This window comes from Balaenoptera musculus, chromosome 3, assembly GCF_009873245.2.
Source record: "Balaenoptera musculus isolate JJ_BM4_2016_0621 chromosome 3, mBalMus1.pri.v3, whole genome shotgun sequence".
NCBI classification, from domain to species: domain Eukaryota; kingdom Metazoa; phylum Chordata; class Mammalia; order Artiodactyla; family Balaenopteridae; genus Balaenoptera; species Balaenoptera musculus.
This window is the reverse complement of record NC_045787.1, coordinates 93,643,160-93,664,061: the sequence shown is the minus strand read 5'-3', so window position 1 is coordinate 93,664,061 and position 20,902 is coordinate 93,643,160. Positions and strand designations below refer to the sequence as shown.

Below are 20,902 nucleotides of genomic sequence, written 5' to 3'. Positions count from 1 at the left end.
TGATAAAGGCTAACTAATGTCAACCAGCCAAGTCCTTGTGTCTAGTTGGTTGTTGAGTATTTCTTTCATGAGTGGTTTCTAATGGACATTAACATGTGATCCAAAAATCTTCACAATTCATACCCACTCCATCATATTGCTGTTATCCCAGACCTCCTTGCCTCTAGTACAGTTTTTTAATTTTCCTCCAGGCCCGTATTCAGTTGACTGGGCCATTGGCACCTGCCCAGGAATCTATATATTTTCTCACCTTGGGCTACTTTTTCTTCCACACAAAGCCAATGAGCAGATGCACTGCTCCCAGCTCTGCTTATTGGGAAGATTTTTATCTCCACTGTCTTTCAAGGCCAGCCCTGAATTTGGCTATAATGCAACTGCTGTCCACGTTCAGCTTGCAGTCACGTATCAAGCCAACTCACCCCCAAACTTGGATTTTCTTCCTTCTTCATCCGGTTGTATGAGATTCCTGCATAGGTGGCCATATGAGTGGGCTGAAGGAGGGGCGCTGGTGTAAAGATGGTGGGCAGCATGGTGTCTGGGTTACCTACCCGTGCTGCTTACTCATGCCTTCTAGTCCTACTTGGCCTCAATCCCAGACATTCCATTTCCATCTTACTGCGGACTGCTGCTGGGCCTGTTCCACTCTATGACTTGGTGAGTCTAACAAAACCCAGCCCATAATGGGCAATTCTGAATGAACAGTCAGTCACTTGGTGCCCTGTGGTCAAGTATTTCAGCTCTAACAGGGCCCAGTAACATGCTAGGAGCTATTTCTCAAAAGGCATATAATTCTCCACTGCAAGTGGCATGGCCTTGTTCCAGAACCCCCAAGGACCTGAGTTGTGATTCTCTTACCAGGGCTTGCCACACTGCAACATTTTCCATCCCTGACATCATCAACACCATAGCGTCTCCTGAATCACATGGCCCAAGCAGCAGATCTGTTTGCACTGCAGCCTAGATTTGCTGCAGAGCTCATTCCTACTCAGGGCACCACTCAAAGTTGGCAGCCTTCCATATCACTCTGTATATGGGCTAGAGAAGTATTTCTAGATGGGTACTGTGTTGCCTTCAGAATCCAAAATGGCTCACCAAGCACTTTGCTTCCATCTTTGAAGTAGGAACTGCAAGATTCAGAAATTTGTCTTTTACTTCTGAGAGGATGTCTTGGCAAACCCCTGACTAATGGACTTCTAAAAAATGTACTCAGGTAGTAGGTTTCTGAGTCTGCTAAAGCTTATCTTCCACCCTGTGGAGCACAGCTGTCTTACCAAGACCTCTAGCATATTCGTCACCTCTTCTTGCTCAACCTGTTCATTCAGCATGATGTCATTGATGTAATGGATCAGTGTAACGTTCTGTGAGATGGCTAGAAAGCCCAGATCACTTTAGACTATGTTAGGACTGAAGGCAGAGGAGTTTTAACAGAGCCGTGGGGCAAAACTGTAAAGGAATACTCTTGTCAGTTGGGGAGTCTTATGTCAGGCAGAAATGACCCGGTTCTAGTACCTCCCCCTCCCTGCTCAGCTCAGCCATTGGCTGAGAGGCAGCTGGGGGCGTGGCCTCGGGTGGATGAGGCTGAGTACCCTGAAGGTGTGGCCATTGGAGGCTGTCCTCTCACTCCACTCCTTGCACCGTCAGAGAGACATCACTCCATGGTTGCCACAGTATGTTTACAAAGGGTGATGTTTATTCCTTTCCAGTGTTTTTCTGCATTTTCTAAATTTCCTAAAGTGGACATGTATGAACTCTAAAATCAAAAGAAAGACAAAACAAAACATATACACAGGGGCTTCCCTGGTGGCGCAGTGGTTGAGAATCTGCCTGCCAATGCAGGGGACACGGGTTCGAGCCCTGGTCTGGGAAGATCCCACATGCCGCGGAGCAACTGGGCCCGTGAGCCACAATTACTGAGCCTGCACGTCTGGAGCCTGTGCTCCGCAACAAGAGAGGCCGCGATAATGAGAGGCCCGCGCACCGCGATGAAGAGTGGCCCCCACTTGCCGCAACTAGAGAAAGCCCTTGCACAGAAACGAAGACCCAACACAGCCATAAATAAATAAATAAATAAAACCCAAAAAGTTTAAAAAAAAAAAAACCAATTTAAAAAAAAAAAAAAACAAAAACATATGCACAATCATATGTCTGGTTTTTCAGAGCCATACTGTTTCACAGTAAGATGTCTATTATAACGTATTTTTGAACAAGCCTCTGGCCAGTAAATCATAAAATGATTTAATACCATTTTAATCTTGTTGACTGTTTTTAATGCTGTGACTTTGGAGAGGTTTTTAGTGTTTTGCCTTAGTTTTTTTCCTGACTGTTGAAATATATTAATTTTAGAAAATGTGGAAGATTACATAACTTAGTAAAGAAGTGATTAGAAATAATATCCCAAATGTTAACATCCTTGGACAAATTGTGCTAGTGTTCTAGCATATTTTTTATTAGGCTTTTCTCTAATTTTTTCCCCCCCTTTAAAAAGCTGTCATCAAAATATGCCATTTTTTGCATAATTATTTCCTCTTCAACCTATTTCATCTAACAGTATAGTTTTACCCTTATAAAAGTGTTACTCACGTACCATAAAGAAAATGGATGTAGGCCTGGGAGTTATAGGGATGGGATTACCTCCGCTTCAGAGGTGCAGAAGCACATGGTGGTGGAAGGGTAGCTGTCCTGCATGAAGCCGGACATGTCAGGACCTACACCAGTGCAGCCATTGAGATGGCAGGCTTCTGTTCAGGGCAGTGACTGGCAGCGAGTGAAATGGTAAAACGCTGAATTACTAGTGAAGAAAGCAAAATCAGGGCCCATAGGGAGTAAAACCCTTCACATTTGTACCATGGTCATACTGTGGTGGGTGGAGTGCATATATATACACACACATATACATATACACACATATATAAATAAATTATATTATATATGTAAATTATATATATATATATATATATATATATATATACACACACATATAGATAAAATTTATGATGGGTGTTTTAAAACTAGTTCTGTGTCCAGAGTGAACTGCATGGAGACAGTCATGCCCTAGGGCCAGGATCATACCAAGTTGTTGGGTTACTAAACTTAATTTAATTCCCCAGATTCATCATGTGGCAAGGGGCAAGGCAGCAGAAAGTGAGGCCAATCCAATTTTCTAGTGGCTCTCAGTGCAGGATTGGATACTCCTGGGCCTCTCATGAGAGGCTGGCCTACTGAGAAGAATGAAAAGCTTTTCTCATGATGCTAAGGTTGGAAGAATTAAGAGCTGTGTCCTTATTTTTTAAATCCCAAAGCAGAGAAGGTGGTCATATAAGCTAAAATCAAAGCATCTTTACTGTGCCTTTCAAAAAGTCTTCAAGTATGGGAGTTACACATTAAACAAGTTTGACCATGTGTTAATAATTAGTGAACCAAATGATAGGAACATTGCAGTTTCTCCCTGCTTTTGTATGTTTGACAATTTCCATAATAATAAAAGTTTTCAAAAAAAACCCTCTTTGTAACAACTTTAATGATTTTATAACATTAACTCATAGAAGCATCATGAAATCTTTGTCCATCTTGTTCACCAATTTATCTCCATTGCCTACAACAGTCATGCCACATTAAGTTCTCATTTAATTAATGAATTAATTGGTACATATTAATTTGCTTAAATATAGAAAGTCTTTTAAATAAATTACAACTTTTCAGTGTATGGGTAAACTTCAGGATTGAGCCATATTCTTAACCTAATTGAGAGTGGAAAGTAAAATATTTCTACTGCATTTATAGTTACTTCTTCTCTATAGGAAATCCTAGTGTAGCAGTTCCAGAATGACAAAACAGTAAGAAAAGGGAGGACTGAGGTGGAGAGGTTGGGGGCAAAATAACAGAGAATAATATGTACACAAGAAATAAACTTCAGAAGCACTGGGCTCTTGTCTTTTATCATATTCATCTTCTGCCTTCATTTTGTACAGAGAATATCACCAAAATATTTTGTGCACATATACTACCTTTAATTTCCCACAATATCTCATGTCTTCCGAAAGGATGCTGCTCCCCAGCCATAATTCCCTGGAACATTTGTGGTTCCCATGGATTAAGGCTCAAAGGTAATATTAGATTACTCTGGAATTCTTAATTATTATACTTTCTAGGGGAAGGAAACATTTAAACATCCTTTGTGATGTTCCTTTGCTAAAGAAGGATTCTCCTAGTATAAATAATAGTGATAGTTTTTATTTGCTAAGTATTTACTAATGTGAAAAGCCCTTTACAAAAAGCACTTTATTTAACCCTCACAGCAACCCCATAAGAAAAATATTGACCCATTTAAAGATGAGGAAACTGAGATTCAAAAAAGTTAATCAACTTGCCTAAGACCACACAACTGGAAAATGGTATAATCAAGTTTGACTCTAAAACATACACTATTAACTACATATGAAGGGATATCCCCATTAGGAACCCAATTAAGACAAAAACAACTTTTCCTTAAATTATTTGTAAAGTCAAATAGAAATTTTGGGGTTTCTGAGTATACTATCAGAATTAATTAACTTTATGTTTTATATCTGACTCTGGGAATATTAATAAAATGGAGCAATAATAGTATTTTCAGCAAATTGTTCTGGAACAACTGGACATCCATATGCAAGAAAAAAAGCTAGACACAGAACTTATACCCTTCACAAAAATTAACTCAAAATGGGTCATAGACCTAAATGTTAAAACACAAAACTTTAAAACTCCTAGAAGAAAATATAGGAGAAAACTCAGATGACTTTGGATATGGTAATGACTTTTTAGATACAACACCAAAAGCGTGATCCTTGAAAGAAATAATAAGTTGAATTTCATTAAAATTAAAAACTTATGCTCTGTGAAAGATAATGTCAAGAGAATGAGAAGATAAGCCATGGATTGGGAGAAAATATTTGCAAAAGACACATGTGATAAAGGACTGTTATACAAAATATACAAAGAATTCTTAAAACTCAATAATAAGACAACAAACAACTTGATTAAAAAATGGACCTAAGTCCTCAAAAGACACCTCAACAGAAAAGATACACAGATGGCAAATAAACATATGAAAATATACTCCACATCATATATCATCAGGGAAATACAAATTAAAACAGTGAGTTGTTTTAATACTGCACACCTATTAGAATGGCCAAAATCCAAAACACTGGCAAAACTAAACGCTGGCAAGGATGTGGAGCAACAGGAATTCTCATCCATTGTTGAGGGGGATGAAAATGGTATAGCTACTTCAGGAAAGAGTTTGGCAATCTCTTACAAAACTAAATATACTCTTACCATATTATCCTGAAACCATGCTCCTTGGTGTTTAGCCAAAGGAGCTGAAATATTATGTCCACACAGAAGCCTGAACATGGATGTTTATAGCAGCTTTCTTCACAATTGCTAAAACTTGGAAGGAACCAAGTTGTCCTTCAGTAGATGAATGGACAAATAAACTTGGTACATCCAGACAATGCAATATTATGCAGCATTAAAAAGTAATGAGCTTGGGACTTCCCTGGTGGTGCAGTGGTTAAGAATCCGCCTGTCAATGCAGGTGACACGGGTTCGAGCCCTGGTCCAGGAAGATCCCACATGTCACAGAGCAACTAAGCCCGTGTGCCACAACTACTGAGCCCACATGCTGCAACTACCGAAGCCTGTGTGCCTAGATCCCATGCTCTGCAACAAGAGAAACCACCACAATGAGAAGCCCGCACACCGCAACAAAGAGTAGCCCCCACTCGCCTCAACTAGAGAAATGCTGTGTGCAGCAATGAAGACCCAATGCAGCCAAAAATAAATTAAAAAGAAAAAAATCAGCTTGGGTGAACCTCGCTGTCTGGAGGACATCACCACTTCCCGCTTACCCATAGCAAAAGTAACACTAAAGCAGTTCATGAGAAAGCAACAAGTTCTCCTCCTCCACAGAAGGATTTTGCAGGCAATTCGGCAAGTTCCAAATGATTGTGATCACAAATACCTGAAGGACTGGGCAAGGGAAGAATTCAAAAGAAACTGAAGTGCCACTGAAGAGGATACAATCCAGATGATGATTACTCAAGGCAATACGCAGCTCAAGGTGTTAGAAAAAATACTTGCTTTAGCCAGATCTTAACTACAGCATTATGCTGAAAGGTTTTCAAAGTCTCCATGTGTTTAGTTGAGCTTAGGCTCAACAATGGGCAAGCCAAAGCCAAGTGAAACTGTTTGTATGTAGAGCCCTTGAGCAAAACAACAGAACATGGAGCGTGACATATCACAGTGAGCCAAGAAAAGTGCATCAGAGCAATTGCCTTAGCACTGAAAAACATGCCTTGTTTTTTGGAAATATTTCTAGATGTGTCAGCAGTTTTTGTAAGAAGCAAAAATTACTACAACAGATTGTCAGCATATAAAAAGATGTTCAACACCATTAATCAATCATCAGGGAAATGCAAATCAAAACCAGCAAGAGATACAATTCACACCCACTAGAATGGCTATAATTAAAAAGGGAGAGAATTGCAAATGGTGGTGAAGATGTGGAGAGGTTGGAACTCTGATACATTGGTGGTGAGACTATAGAGTTGTGCAGCCACTTTGGAAAACAGACTGTCAGTTGCCCAACAGGTTAAACAGCATTGTTCATAATAGCCAAAGAGTGGACAATCCAGATGCCCATCAACTGATTAATGGATAAGTAAAACATGGTATACCCATATAATAAAATATTATTTAGCAAACAAAAAGGAATGAAGTACTGATACATGCTACACCTGGATGAACCTTGGAAACATTTTTAAGAGGCCAGTCACAAAAGATCACATATTGTATGATTCCATTTATATGAATGCACAACTCTGAATATATTAAAATCTATTGAATTATACATCTTACATGTATGTTATGTGAATTCCCCCCTCCCTTTTTTTGAGATATAGTTGACATATAACATTGTGTAAGTCAATAAAGCTGTTTTAAAAAACAATGTGAGATGTAGGGCTGGAGGTGTACTGACCTCAGGAGACACCCTGGATAAAACATGAAAAATCGAATTTTCATCTTCCAGAGGCTAATATTATTCTCATGGACAAGCTTTTACCTTCATCTCTATAAACCAGTTTAATTTTATTCACATACATCTCTGATTATCTCCTCTGAATTATAGGTTAAGTCTGTTGTTTATTTAGCCCAAGAGATTTATTTAGCAATTTCTTCTCACGTATGGAACCATGGTCGTTAACTAAGATGTTGGCCAGAACAGAAATGCTGGTGAGACACATTTTATTCATCATCTTTATCAGTATTTTGGATAAGGCAAATTAACTTTCTGGGTGTTCCCTGTAAACTATACTATTGTTTGAATGTTAAAGTTTTGTTCCTAAAATTTAATTTTAAGATGTTTGAATGTTCGATTTATGTATATGAACTACATAAATCAATCTTTTTTATATTAGAATTTTTTAAAATACAGAGGCTTTCTATCATATGAGAAGTGGCTAGGGCTATTTATTATTTAACATATTGACTGCCCCAGTGTCATTTTTCCCCTTTAAAGTGTGCCATCGAAATTTTAAATTCATGGCACAGGCATTGCTGCAGATGTGTCTGCAGAGACAGATAACTTTCTAATGTTTGAGGAAGGCAAAACATATTTCCTGGTATTTGTATTACTGTAGTCACGCCTCTCCTCTCAGGAGAAGCTGAGTGGCAGAGACCCATACTTATGTAACTAAATTATCTGTCTTTTATGGAATAAGTAAGGAAAATTCGAGTAAAAAAAAAAAACCAAAGGAAGCAGCTTACATGTGCCTTGAAAAAAAGTTGGATTATGTAGAATAAGGATCAAAAGCAAACTGTCACTCTGTGCCAAGCTAGAAATTGCTACAGGCTATTTCCTTCCTTGAGTCAGACATACGAGAAATACTTTTAGGATTAAATGAAATTTACTACTTTTATTTTCTGAGAAGAGTAAATCACTTTTTTTTTAATTTTTAAAAAATTTTTGGCTGCGTTGGGTCTTCGCTGTGCGTGTGGGCTTTCTCTAGTTGTAGCGAGCGGGGGCTACCGTTCGTTGCAGTGCGCGGGCTTCTCATTGCGCTGGCTTCCCTTGTTGCAGAGCACAGGCTATAGGTGCATGGGCTTCAGTAGTTGTGGCATGTGGGCTCAGTAGTTGTGGCTCGCAGGCTCTGGAGTGCAGCCTCAGTAGTTGTGGCGCACGGGCTTAGTTGCTCCGTGGCACGTGGGATCTTCCTGGACCGGGAATCGAATGATGTCCCCTACATTGGCAGGAAGATTCTTAACCACTGCACTACCTGGGAAGTCCCAGTAAATCACTTTTATTCAGCCCATTTTGTATTTTAAAAAAAGTGCTTTGCTGTAAAACAAAGAAAGAAAGAGAGAGAGAGAAAGAAGAAAGGAAGGAAAGAAGGAAGGAAGGAAGGAAGGAAGGAAGGAAAGAAGGAAGGGGGAAGAGAGAAAGAAAGAGAGAAAGAAAGAAAGAAAAAGATATGAGCTTGAAAAGTTCATGCCATGAAAAGGCATGGAAGAACTTTAAATTCGTAATACTGAGTGAAAGAACCTAATCTGAAGAGACTATATACTGATTCCAACTATATGACATTTTGAAAAAGGCAAAACTATGGAGACAGTAATAAGATCAATCATTGAGGGGGGCAGGAAAGGATTATTAAGTGAAGCACAGAGAATTTTTAGGGCAGTGAAAACACTGTATGATACCATAATGCTGCATACATGTCATTACATATTTGTCCAAATCCATAGAATGTACACCACCAAGAATAAACTCTAATGTAAACTATGCACTTTGGGTGATAATGATGTGTCAATGTAGGTTCATCAATTGTAGCAAATGTACCACTTGGGGCAGAGGATGGGAGGATGTTGATAATGCGGGAGGCTATGCACATGTGAGGGTAGGGGGTGTACGGGAATTCTCTGTACCTTCCTCCTAATTTTGCTGTGAACCTACAACTTCTCTAAAAGAAAAGTCTTTTTAAAAAGCTCTTGTGTAAAACAATATGCATAGAGTTGTATTTTGGAGAGTATAACTTATGGAAATGCAATATATTTGACAATAACTGCACAAAGAACATAGGTGGGAGTAAAGCCATATTGGAGTAAGAAAATAACACCAGATGGTAACTCACAGGAATTATTCCCACAGGAATAAATGAAGAGAACTACATATGGTGGATAAGAAAGTTAATATAACAAACTCTATAAATACATACTTTCTCTCCTGTCTTCTCTCAACTTCTTTAAAATATATAAAAGTATATAAAGTAATAATTACAACAATGTATTTTGGAGTTTATAACATATATATGTAATATATATATATATAACAATAATAGCACAAAAAGGGTGAAGAAGAATAGAACTATATAGTGTGACATTTATATATCTTAGTGAAATTAAGTTAGTATAAATCTGAAGTAGATGCTGATAAGTTAAAATGCATATGGTAAGTCTGCCATTATGAAAATAAATCCAAAAAAAATTTTTTTAAATCATTAAAGGAATTAAAATTTATGCTAGGCACTTCCCTGGTGGTCCAGTGATAAAGAATCCGCCTTACAATGCAGGGGATGTGGGTTCGATCCCTGGTCAGGGAACTAAGATCCCACATGCCACGGGGCAACTAAGCCCACACACCACAACTACTGAGCTCACGCGCCTCGACAGGAAAGCCTGTGTGCTGCAAACTACAGAGCCCACGTGCCCTGGAGTCCACGTGCCACAACTACAGAGCCCATGCACACTGGAGCTTGCGCACCACAACTAGAGAAGAGAAAACCCACAGGCCATGACTAGAGAGAAGCAGGCACACCACAACAAAGAGCCCATGTGCCTCAATGAAAGATCGCACATGCCTCAGCGAAGATCCCATGTGCCGCAACTAAGACTCGACGCAGCCAAAAAAAAGCTAAAAATATGTCCTTAATGCAAAAGAAAGCAGTAAGAAGGAACAGTGGAACAAAGAAGACATGATGCATGTAGGGAAAAAAAAGTAGAATATCAGATGGCAGAGACTGTCAAACTGGATTAAGAAAAAAGCAAGATCCAACTATGTGTTGTCTACAGTAAACATACTTTAGATTCAAAGATACAAATAGGTTGAAAGTAAAAGGGTAAAAAATATATTTATACCATGCAAATAGCAATTAAAGAAACCTGCAGTGGCTATAATAATATCAGACAAAATAGACAGTGAAACAAAAAATGTTACCAAAAATAAAGATAGACATTTTATAATAATAAACAGGTCAATCCGTCAGGAAGATATAATAATTATAAATATATGCACCTAATAACAGGAACCAAAATACATGGAGCAAACACTGACTATTCAACGATAATAGATAGAGATTTCAATATTCTATTTTCAATAATGGGTATAACCCAAGAGAATTGAAATATATGCTCACATAAAAATTTGTACACAAATGTTCACAGCAGCATTATTCATAATGGCCAAAAGATGGAAACAACCGAAATATCCATCAACTTATGAATGGATAACAAAATGTGGTGTATCTATATAATGCAATATTATTCAACCATAAAAAAAGAATATCAGTACATGCTATAAGATGAATGAACTTTGAAAGCACCTTGCTAAATGAAAGAAGCCAGTCACAAAAGACCATATCTACATATTGCATGATTCCATTTATATGAAATGTTCAGAATAGGCAAATCTATAGAGACAGGAAGCAGATTAATGGTTTCCAGGAATAGGGGAAGAAGGGAATTGAGACTGACTGCTAATAGGTAGGGGGTTTCTTTTGTGGATGAGGAAAATGTTCTGGAATTAGATAGTGGTGACAATTGCACAATATAGTGAGTATACTAAAAACCACTGAATTGTACACTTTGGTGAATTTTTTGATATGTAAATTTATATCTCAATAGAAGGAGGAGAGGAGAGTAACGAGAAGGAAGAAGAAGAAAGGTGCAGGCATTTCATCTTAAGAAAGCAAGGGGAAGAAAGAATCACAAGGGGAAGAAAGAGTCTCAAGGAGAGTGTTGTTATAAGTCTGAAAGTTTCTGAAAGTACAAGTTAGATCAGAATGGCAAAGGGTCTTGTATTCAAGAGTGGCAGTGAAATTCAAAATGCAGTGGCTTGAGAAGTGACTGGGTGATGACAAAATGGAAACACTGAGATATTTGGTTGTGGAAGAAACAATAACGATAGGTAGTAATTGGAGGGGAAAGGGAGCCAGGGAGTGTTTTTTAGTGATGAGAAAGACTTAGGTAAGTGTTGAGAAACAATTCTTCACAGACCTCACATTTCTACATGTCTTGCAGATGTACTAACTGCCTTTTTTTCAGAGCTATCTCTTCAAGGATGTTTGTGAATAGTCTTGGAAGATAGAAATCATGTTTTCCTTGGAGCAAAAGGTAGATTTATTTACTCTCCAGTAAACAAGATAATGTCTCTCTCTGGAGCAAAGATCAGACAGACTTACTGCCCATCATAAAAGGCTCAGGTACCTTAAGTTTGGGATTTTTCCCCTATTATGTACCCTATTATTTCTGCAGGTATCACCTGACCCCCTTCACAATGTCCTTTGGGAACTGGGGCTCAGGGAACTATAGTTCCCTGGTGCTTATGCTGATGCGTATGTTGCTTGCTATGCTGTGAATAATAGTCACTTGTCTCTGAAAAAAAAAAAATGCATAGAACACCTCAGCAGAGGATAAGCAGAAAACAAAAGACTTGAACAATGCTAAAAACCAACTACACCCAATAGATATCTATTGACTACTCCACTCAACAGTATCAGAATATATATTCTTAACAAGAGTTCATGGAACATTCTTTAGTATAAACTATATGCTAGGCCACAAAAGAAGCTTCAATAAATTTAAAAGTATTGAAATGACAAAGTATGTTCTCTAATCACAGTGGAATGAAATTAGAAACCAATAACAGAAAAAATTGGGAAAATTCTCAAATATATGGAAATTAAACAACATAGTCCTAGTCAAAGAAGTCACAAGAGAAACTTAAAAATGTTTTGAGATGAGTGAAAATGAAGACACAACATACTAAAACTTATGGGATGCTGCTGAAGTAGTACTTAGAAATTTATAGGTGTAAATGTTTATATTAAAAAAACAAGATCTCACATGATGTATATGTCAAATCATTTTGCTCTACACCTTAAACTTATCCAGTGCTGTATATCAATTATACCTCAATAAAACTGGAAGAAAAAAATTTTTTTAATTAAAAAAATAAGTGAGATCTCACATCAATAGCCTAACCTTCCACTTTAATACGCTTAAGAACAAAGTAAACCTAAAGCAGGGAAAAGGAAGAAAATAATAAAGATTTGAATGGAAATTAATCAGGTAGAGAATAGAAACAAAGTAGAGAAAAATCAACAAAACCAAAAGTTGGTTCTTTGAAAACTTTAATAAAAATTGGTAAATCTTTAGCTAGACTGACCAAGAAAAAATTAGAGGGCTTCCCTGGTGGCACAGTGGTTAAGAATCCACCTGCCAATGCAGGGGACACGGGTTCAAGCCCTGGTCCGGGAAGATCCCACATGCCATGGAGCAGCTAAGCCCGTGTGCTACAACTACTGAGCCTCTGCTCTAGAGCCCGTGAGCCACAACTGCTGAGACTGTGTGCCACAACTACTGAAGCCCACATGCCTACAGCCCAAGCTCAGCAACAAGACAAGCCACTGCAATGAGAAGCCACGCACTGCAATGAAGAGTAGCCCCGGCTTGCCACAACTAGAGAAAGCCTGCTAGAAGCAAAGAAGACCCAATGCAGCCAAAAATAAAATAAATAAAATAAATTAATTTATTAAAAAATTTAGAGAAGACTCAAGTTAATAAAATTAGGAATAAAAGAGGAGACATCACTACTGACCCTAGAGACACAAATAAATGGATGCATCAGAATGAGGCTGCCAACCTTTCCAAAGTGAAAGTGAGCACAACTTTCCCATCCTCTAGCATCCATCTCTTTGAAGCACAGAATGAAAAGCTGCTTACAAAGTCATTACTGAAAGCCCCTAAGATTAGTGGTTTTAAAATTGCTTGGAAATCTGCCAACATAGGACAAAAGGCATTGCAGCCTACCTACCCAAGCTGCTCCCATCTCCTGCTGGAAAAAAGAACTTGGTGATAACAAAGACTTAAAATAAAGATGGTAACATTGCAGCAATTACACAAAAAATTACCATTACATAAAAACAAAATGATCCACAAAAGTAAAAATCATTAATTTATATTCATTATTTCAGGAACAGCATCAATAAAAACCATGACCCACTCATGTCAGTATTGTTGATGGAGATAATATGGTTCAGTCTGATAATTATGGAAATTCTATTCTTTCTGTGCATCAGGTACAAAGGGAATTTTATGGCACTCAGTGGTAGCCAGCTGTCTTGTATTAGTCTCCAGTAAACTCTGCTAACCAGTTAATTTTAGTATTCACTTAGTAAAATAAGTCTATATAATTGTGCACTAGTCACTCATAATAAAAAAAAAATAGGACTTGCACAAAGAGGAATCCCAAATCCCATTAGTGTTTGGCAAATCTTATTTTGAGAATCATTGCTTTGCTTTACAACTGCACATGCATTGCCATTTATCTACTTGGAAATATAACATATAACCCAGTGTCAGCAGGGCCTTCCCCCTGACCTTTCAGAAAAAACGGTAAAGTTGACTTGAACCCCAGTCACGTGGAAGTCCAAGCTCTTCTCATGATTTCTGTAAGTTTCACGGGTGGGATGCAGGTGGACACATTTCACAATCTCATGATCTCTTTCTTTTGATTCTCTCTTCCATGTGAGAGGCCTCTGTGCTGCATAACAGCAATGCAGATGAGAAATTCAATACCTCTTTAAATCCCACCATCAACAACAAAATCCCCTCAGACAGATGTTTTGGGAAGATGTGTAGGAAGATGGAGGAAGAGTGAAATGACAGCCACACAAACACTTGCAAATAAAGGATTAGGTTTCTCATTCTTAAAATGTTCTTCACCTACCACTTTCTCCATTCCCTTCCTTCCCCTTCTGCCTGCCCCTCTCCCTCCCCAACCAACCTTGGAGTTTCACCAACACTCTCCACCTGGTCCCAGCCAGCCCCCATTTTGTTTGTTCATCCTGATCCTCCTATTCTCCCTGCTGTTGGTTTTTTTCTCTCCCTTGTTTAGAACAACAAACCAATTCAATCCAGCCTCTCAGAGCGAAGAGCGTTAATACTTTTCCAAAGGCATGGCACCTGTGAATGAATGCTCAGGTCCTTGGGGTCTCACCTTCAGCTTATTCCCAGGGCTGATATAGAAACTTTTCCTTGAGAATCAGCTGTGACTGGCACGTAAGATTATGTGAGAACATGGCCAGTGATGCTGAGCTACCTGGTTAGGTAAGGGGTCAGAGGCATTTCTCAAGAAAGGCAGGAATTTTCCCAGAAGAAGGTAGTGGGAGTGTGGTGCAAAGAAAGAACTAAATGTTTAGTAAATATTTGCTGAAGAAGAAGGAGCTCGTGGAGTAGGCAAGTGATGGGAAAGAGAAGAGTAATGGCACAGGATAAAAAGCTAAAGTGGAGAGGGATTTCCCTGGTGGTCCAGTGGTTAATACTCTGTGCTTCCACTGCAGGGAGTTTGATCCCTGGTCAGGGAACTAAGATACCGCATGCTGTGCAGAGTGGTCAAAAAAAAAAAAAAAAGCTAAAGTGGAGAGATTACCCCTTTTCAGGAGGAAGGAGCCTCTTTTACTGAGATAGCCTGAAAGGAGATAAGAATGTGCAAGTAAGATGCATTTGGAGGGGGCAAGGTTGGTCATTTGAGGGCATACTTACGCAATGACTTGGATTTTCTCAATGCAGTCAGGAACAAAGTCATCTACTGACTGAGGCCAGAGGTAAAAGAGGGCTCAGGATTATGATTGGAGACAATTATTTACCAGTGTTTCTCATCTATAATGTTGTACAATCTTGTCCACCATATGCACCCACCTATGAATAGGAACAGATGAAAAATAGGATGGCATGGATCCTGGGCTGTGGTTTTGAGTCCAGTAAAACAGAAGGACATGAAGACAAGTCAGCAAATACTGCAATGGACCAAAAATGCCATCAAGGGGAAGATGGTAAATTGGAAGAAAACTAAACGGCTCAGAGGACTGGACATGGATAAGATTAGATATATTGGGAGAAAAGGGTGAGCTACAAGAATAAGATTGTTGACAGAGGTTACTCTGTTAATATTTAGGGTATATCACTGAAGATCAGCTTTAAATTATGACAGAGTATGGCCCATGGGAACTGTTTTTGTGAGCTGTAGATGAAGATGCCTGACATTGAGAAGGATGAGGAACTCAGAAGCTAGGATATTTGATTGGCGATGGACAGTCAGACATTTCAGGATGTGGTCAGCTAGAGATGAAGACTGAGCCAAGTGCAAAGACCTTGCAGGAGAGAGACCAGGAGGCTGGAATATGGCAATAACAAAGTTGTGGTGGAGGAGAAGAAAACATTCATATTTCATAAAAGTAATTTTAATTCTTAAAATGAAGTCATAATTTACATGGAATAAATACTAAAAAATCACTCATTTTGTAGGAATCAGAGTTGATCCTCAAGCGAGGATGGGTAAGAGAAAATATGATGCTAGTGGCATAACAGCAGAGAGAAAAGGTGATCACGACCACAGTGTTTGACTTTGATGCTTCAAAAGGATCAAGACAGAACTCTAATGCCTGAAAGGATAGTGTGTCCAGATTTTGTTTTCTAAGTAAAGCCTAAAATGTGTATGGGTTGAGTGCCTGCTTGCACAAGTTGTACTCTTAGAAAGCCTTATAGTGATAGATTTTGGAAGTTACTGAAACAGTTAAAGCAAGGAATACTGCTCTAAAACTGGGTAAACAATAACAAAATGATACAAATGAACTTATATACAAAACAGAAATAGAACTACAGACATAGAAAACAAAGTTATGGTTACCAAAGGGGAAAGGTAGGGTATAAATTAGGAGGTTGAGATGTACATATACACACTACTATATATAAAATAGATAAACAACAAGGGTCTACTGTATAGCACAGGGAACTCTATTCAATATTCTGTAATAACCTATATGGGAAAAGAATCTGAAAAAGAATGGACATATGTATATGTAAATATAACTGAATCACTTTGCTGTACACCTGAAACTAACACAACATTGTAAATCAACTAGACTTCAATTAAAAAAAAGTATTTCCACAGACCAAAAAAAAAAAGCTGGATAAACAAATGTGTTCACTGAAAATCAAACACACACACACACACACACACACACACACACACACACACACACACACCCCATAGGCCTAATCCTCACTCTAAAAGGCAATTACCATGTAAAAGAAACAGACGGTTGAACAAACAAATAACTTAAAACTGCTTGAAAAAGTTTTCTTTCTGGATTAAAAATTCACGGTGGAATTAAGGAGATAAATTATAGAGGAGAGCATATTTGGACCTGATGAGTAGAGCAATGTAAAAGCTCAGGAAACTTTTGCTCTGTTTCTTCAGACCACATTGGCCCTCAGGGGAAATGGAATTTTGCCTCTTATTTGACACTCTGTCTGACTTGATTTTGCAGATCAGCATCTTACAAAGAACTGTTTACCCGTCCATAAGAATTCCACCAATCAATGAACAGGGAAATTCTCTCAGGCTACCAAATTACTGGCCAATCCTAAGAGAGAAGATAAATATTGAATTTTCCCTTTCAGTCATTACCCATTAGGTTTCTGGGACAAAATGTAAGGAAGGAAAAATTCCTGAAAAGGAAGACATCTGAACATGTGATAAATCAAAAGTTTCTGTTTATGACCTCAATCAGCAAAGATTTCATTGTTAACTATTTGCAAACCAAGGTTGTTAAAATTATACAAATAATGAAAAGTTTGTTTTAAATGCCAGAGTATGATATAAAAAGAAAGTGAAAATTTCCCTGATGAACTAGAATTCAGTCCATTCATTGATTCAGTTATTCAAGATATATTTATGCTAGACACCAGAGATATTGGTGAGCATCAGTAAAAATGAAATTATTTTTAGCAAAAGTTACTTGCAAATATTAAGGCCTAGATACTCCAGGTAGGAGACAGATATGTTTCTTGTTTTTCAGTCCTTTGGAGAACTTTAGATTTAGTCTTATCTGAATTTATTCCAATAATTAAATGTTTGTAAATCTGATTTGGCATATCACCTTAATTGATGCAACAACATCAGTGTTTAGAAATAAAATGAGCCAGGCAGCAAGCCAAAAGAAATACTCCTATTGCTTGTCTGCTGAAAAAGTAGTTCATTTTCAGCACCTCTTAAAATGGGAATGCATCTTGCTTAGTCCAGAGGCAGAGGGGGAAAAATCACATACACAAAACCTATCAAAGTTCTTGTGAGACAACTTGTTTGCTTGGGGACTGCAGGATTGTTGTTTGAATGGCTGTACATTTCATTAGTTAAGACTCTAATTTAGAGGGAAGAATAATCCAGTCATCTGCAGTCTCTAAAGTTCTGTCTGATTAACCTCTGATTAGCGTTAACTAAGAAGAAAGATCTGCTATCAAAATTCACGCTATTAAAACTGGAACTGAAAACCATAACAATGAAAACTGCAAGCTTTCTTAGTGTCATGTTGTGTGCTTTGAAAGCACCAGAGAATCCTTTCAGCCTTTATGGTGTGGGAATGCAGGCTTTTTTCTGGAGGAGAGCACATTCATGAGAGAAGGCACACACAGTGAGTATTAGACAAGGGCTCGGCCTGGGAGCAGATCCCAGGGTGAAATGGAGATTAGCTCAGCATTTATTCTGCTGGCTCTGTTGGTATTGCTGAGATTTTTATTTCCTCTACTCATGAATTTTGTGGGGAAATTGAGGATAGCACTCAGAAGGGTTGAATTCTAAATATCTGAAAAATAATGAGAGCTCAATACAGATTTTAAGAGCCCTGATCTCTCTGAGCATTTTGATTGTGCCAGTAATTATAAATCTCATTTTAGCAGCCTATGCCCAGGAGGCTCCATGGAAGAAGGGAGAATGATTCTTCAGGGAAGCTATATTTGTACTAAAACTACTGAATGTACATGGGCCCTGCCAAATTATTTTATTCATCTCCCAAATTTAAACTTAAACCACTGGCTGAATCTCCTAAAAGTTCCAATAAAAACTCATGCAATTGGCACAAATTTTATACATGTTGGTGCATAATATTGAAACCATCTTATAAGCACTCATTTGAATGGAAAAAATAATTGTAACATTAAGGGAAAATGTATACAGAGATCCTGTGAGTTGCTGAAGGAGCAATGATACAAAAAAAAAAAAAGTAGTTGAGATAGATTTTTTTTGTATTGGTCAACAGTTGCTATTAGGACTTTGGGTTGCAAGTGCAGATATCTAGAAAAAAAATAGTTTTAGCAAAAAAGCAATTGATTATGGGTCCAAACCCTGCTGGATCCAGGATCTCCAACAATATTGTTAGCAGTCACTCCTACACCTTCTCTCATTCTCCATCTCTGCTCTGCTTTCCTCTATGTTGGTTTCATTCTCAAGCAAGGCATTCTTCCCATTGTGTTGGAAAGGTGGTCATCACCAACTCCAGACTTCATTCAACCGGGCTAGTAACCTCTAGGAAAGAGATTGTCTTCTTCTCAGTGGTTTCAGAAAAATCATGGGAATGATATTGACTGGCTTGACTGAGCAGGTGCCCATCCCTGCATCAATCTCCTGTAAGGTTGTGCTTTACTTAACGATGCCTGGATCATGGGCCCTACATAGAACTGGAAGATTGCGTCAGTATCTCAGGAAACAAAACTGTATGTAATCAGAAAGTGTTTGGAGTGGTTCCTGGAAGGCTCAATGGTATGCTGTTAGCAAAAGAAGAGGGAAAGGAGGTTGGTCAGGTAAACACAACAGGTTGCAAGAATTAGAGACAAGTTCAAGCTACCTCTAATGATAAAATTTCATTGCAAGAATTCATGTGAAAATAAGGGAGGGCAGAAAACAATCTCAACCGTCTTCATGGAGAAATGAAGTATAGTTCCCTATACTGCTGTAGCTCCAGTAGTCTGACTACAACCCTGGAACAGAACATCCACTCTAGAAATTACCACATCCTAGAATCACAGAGTAGATAGTAGGACTCATCCATTTTGGTGCTTCCATTTCTTCTGCTCTGTAGCTACTAACTCATTTCTGCTCTTCATTTTTTTTTCCTCTATTGACTTCTGTTTATTGCTTTCTCTCAATGCATTTCTCCTCTTCTGTGCTACTATTTTTGTTTTCTATTACATTAATTTCTGCTTTCAATATATTTCCTTCAATTTTCTTTAGAATTTCTGTATGGTTCTTTTTCTAGCAAATTTTTACTTAAATAGCTCATTAATTTTCCATCTTTCTTGTTTTCTAATACATGCAGTTAAGGCTATAAATTACCCTCTAAGTTCTGCATTAGCTGTTAACCGCAAGTTTTGACATGTAGTGCTTTCTGTATCATTCGGTTCCAAATATTTTATAATTTTCATTTTAATTGTTTTCTTTAACCCACAACTTCTAAAAAATTTTGTTATGGAGGTGTACTATACATAAAGTACACAATTCTTAAGTGAGTAACCCAATAAAATTTATGTATGTATACACCTGTGTAGCCACTGCCTAGATCAAGATATAGAACATTTCTAGCAACCCAAAGAGGTCCCTTATGCCCCTTCCCCATAAATACATCCCTAGAGGTAACTACTGTTGACTTTAATTTCATAGATTAGTTTTACCTCTTTTTGAACATCATCTGAATTAGAATCATGTATTCCATCTTATAACTGTGAGATTTATCCATGTTGTAGCAATGATTGGTTTTTCTTTCCTCTCCATTACTGGGAACAAATATACTCATTTGTCTATTCTAATCTTTTGTTTTTAATATTTATTTATTTTATTTATTTATTTTGTCTGCTCTGGATCTTAATTGCGGCACACGGTATCTTCGCTGTGGCATGTGCTCTCTTAGTTGCAGCATGTGGACTTCTTAGTTGCAGTATGCGGACTCCTAGTTGTGGCATACGAACTCTTTAGTTGCGGCATGCATGCGGGATCTAGTCCCCTGATCAGGGATCATACCCAGGCCCCCTGCATTGGGAGCACGGAGTCTTACCCACTGGACCACCAGGGAAGTCCCTCGTCTATTCTACTCTTGATGCATATTTAGATTGTTTCTAATTTGGAGCTATTATGAATAAAACTACTATGGATGTTCTTATAAATGTCTTTTGGTGGACATATGTACTCATTTCTCTTGGATATATAGCTAACAGAAGAATTGCTGGTCATAGGGTAAGCATATTTTAGCTTTATTAGATACGTCCAAACAGTTTTCTATGGTGGTTTTTACCAGCTTACACTCCCACCAGTAATGTGTGAGAGTTCTGATCGTTTCACATCCCTTCAATATTTGATATTGTCCATTTTTCTTTTTTAATTTTAGCTATTCTGGTTGTGTATGTAATATCTCAAGTCATTTTAGTCTGCATTTCCCTGCTGACTATAATGTTGAACACCTTTATTATATGCTTATTGACCATTTGCATATCTTGTTTTATGAACTATTTTTTCAGAACTTCCGTCTATTTTTAAATTGGATTAGCTGTCTTCCTCTCCTTGAGTTGTAAGAATTCTTCATACACTCTGATTATGAATCCTCTATCAGTTATATGTACTGTGAATTTCTTATTCCAGTATTTTCACTCTCTAAATGATATCTTTTGATGAATATAAGTTTATAACTCAATGAAATCTAATTTTTCTCTTTCATTGATAGTGCTTACTATGTCCTATTTAGGAAATTTTTGCTCA

The 20,902-nt window shown here is 37.9% G+C and overlaps 1 pseudogene; it reads left to right on the top strand.

Annotated features, from left to right (window-relative positions):
- Positions 1–2,695: 2,695 nt before the first annotated feature.
- Positions 2,696–6,139, top strand: LOC118892514 (annotated as a pseudogene).
- The last annotated feature ends 14,763 nt before the right edge of the window (positions 6,140–20,902 follow it).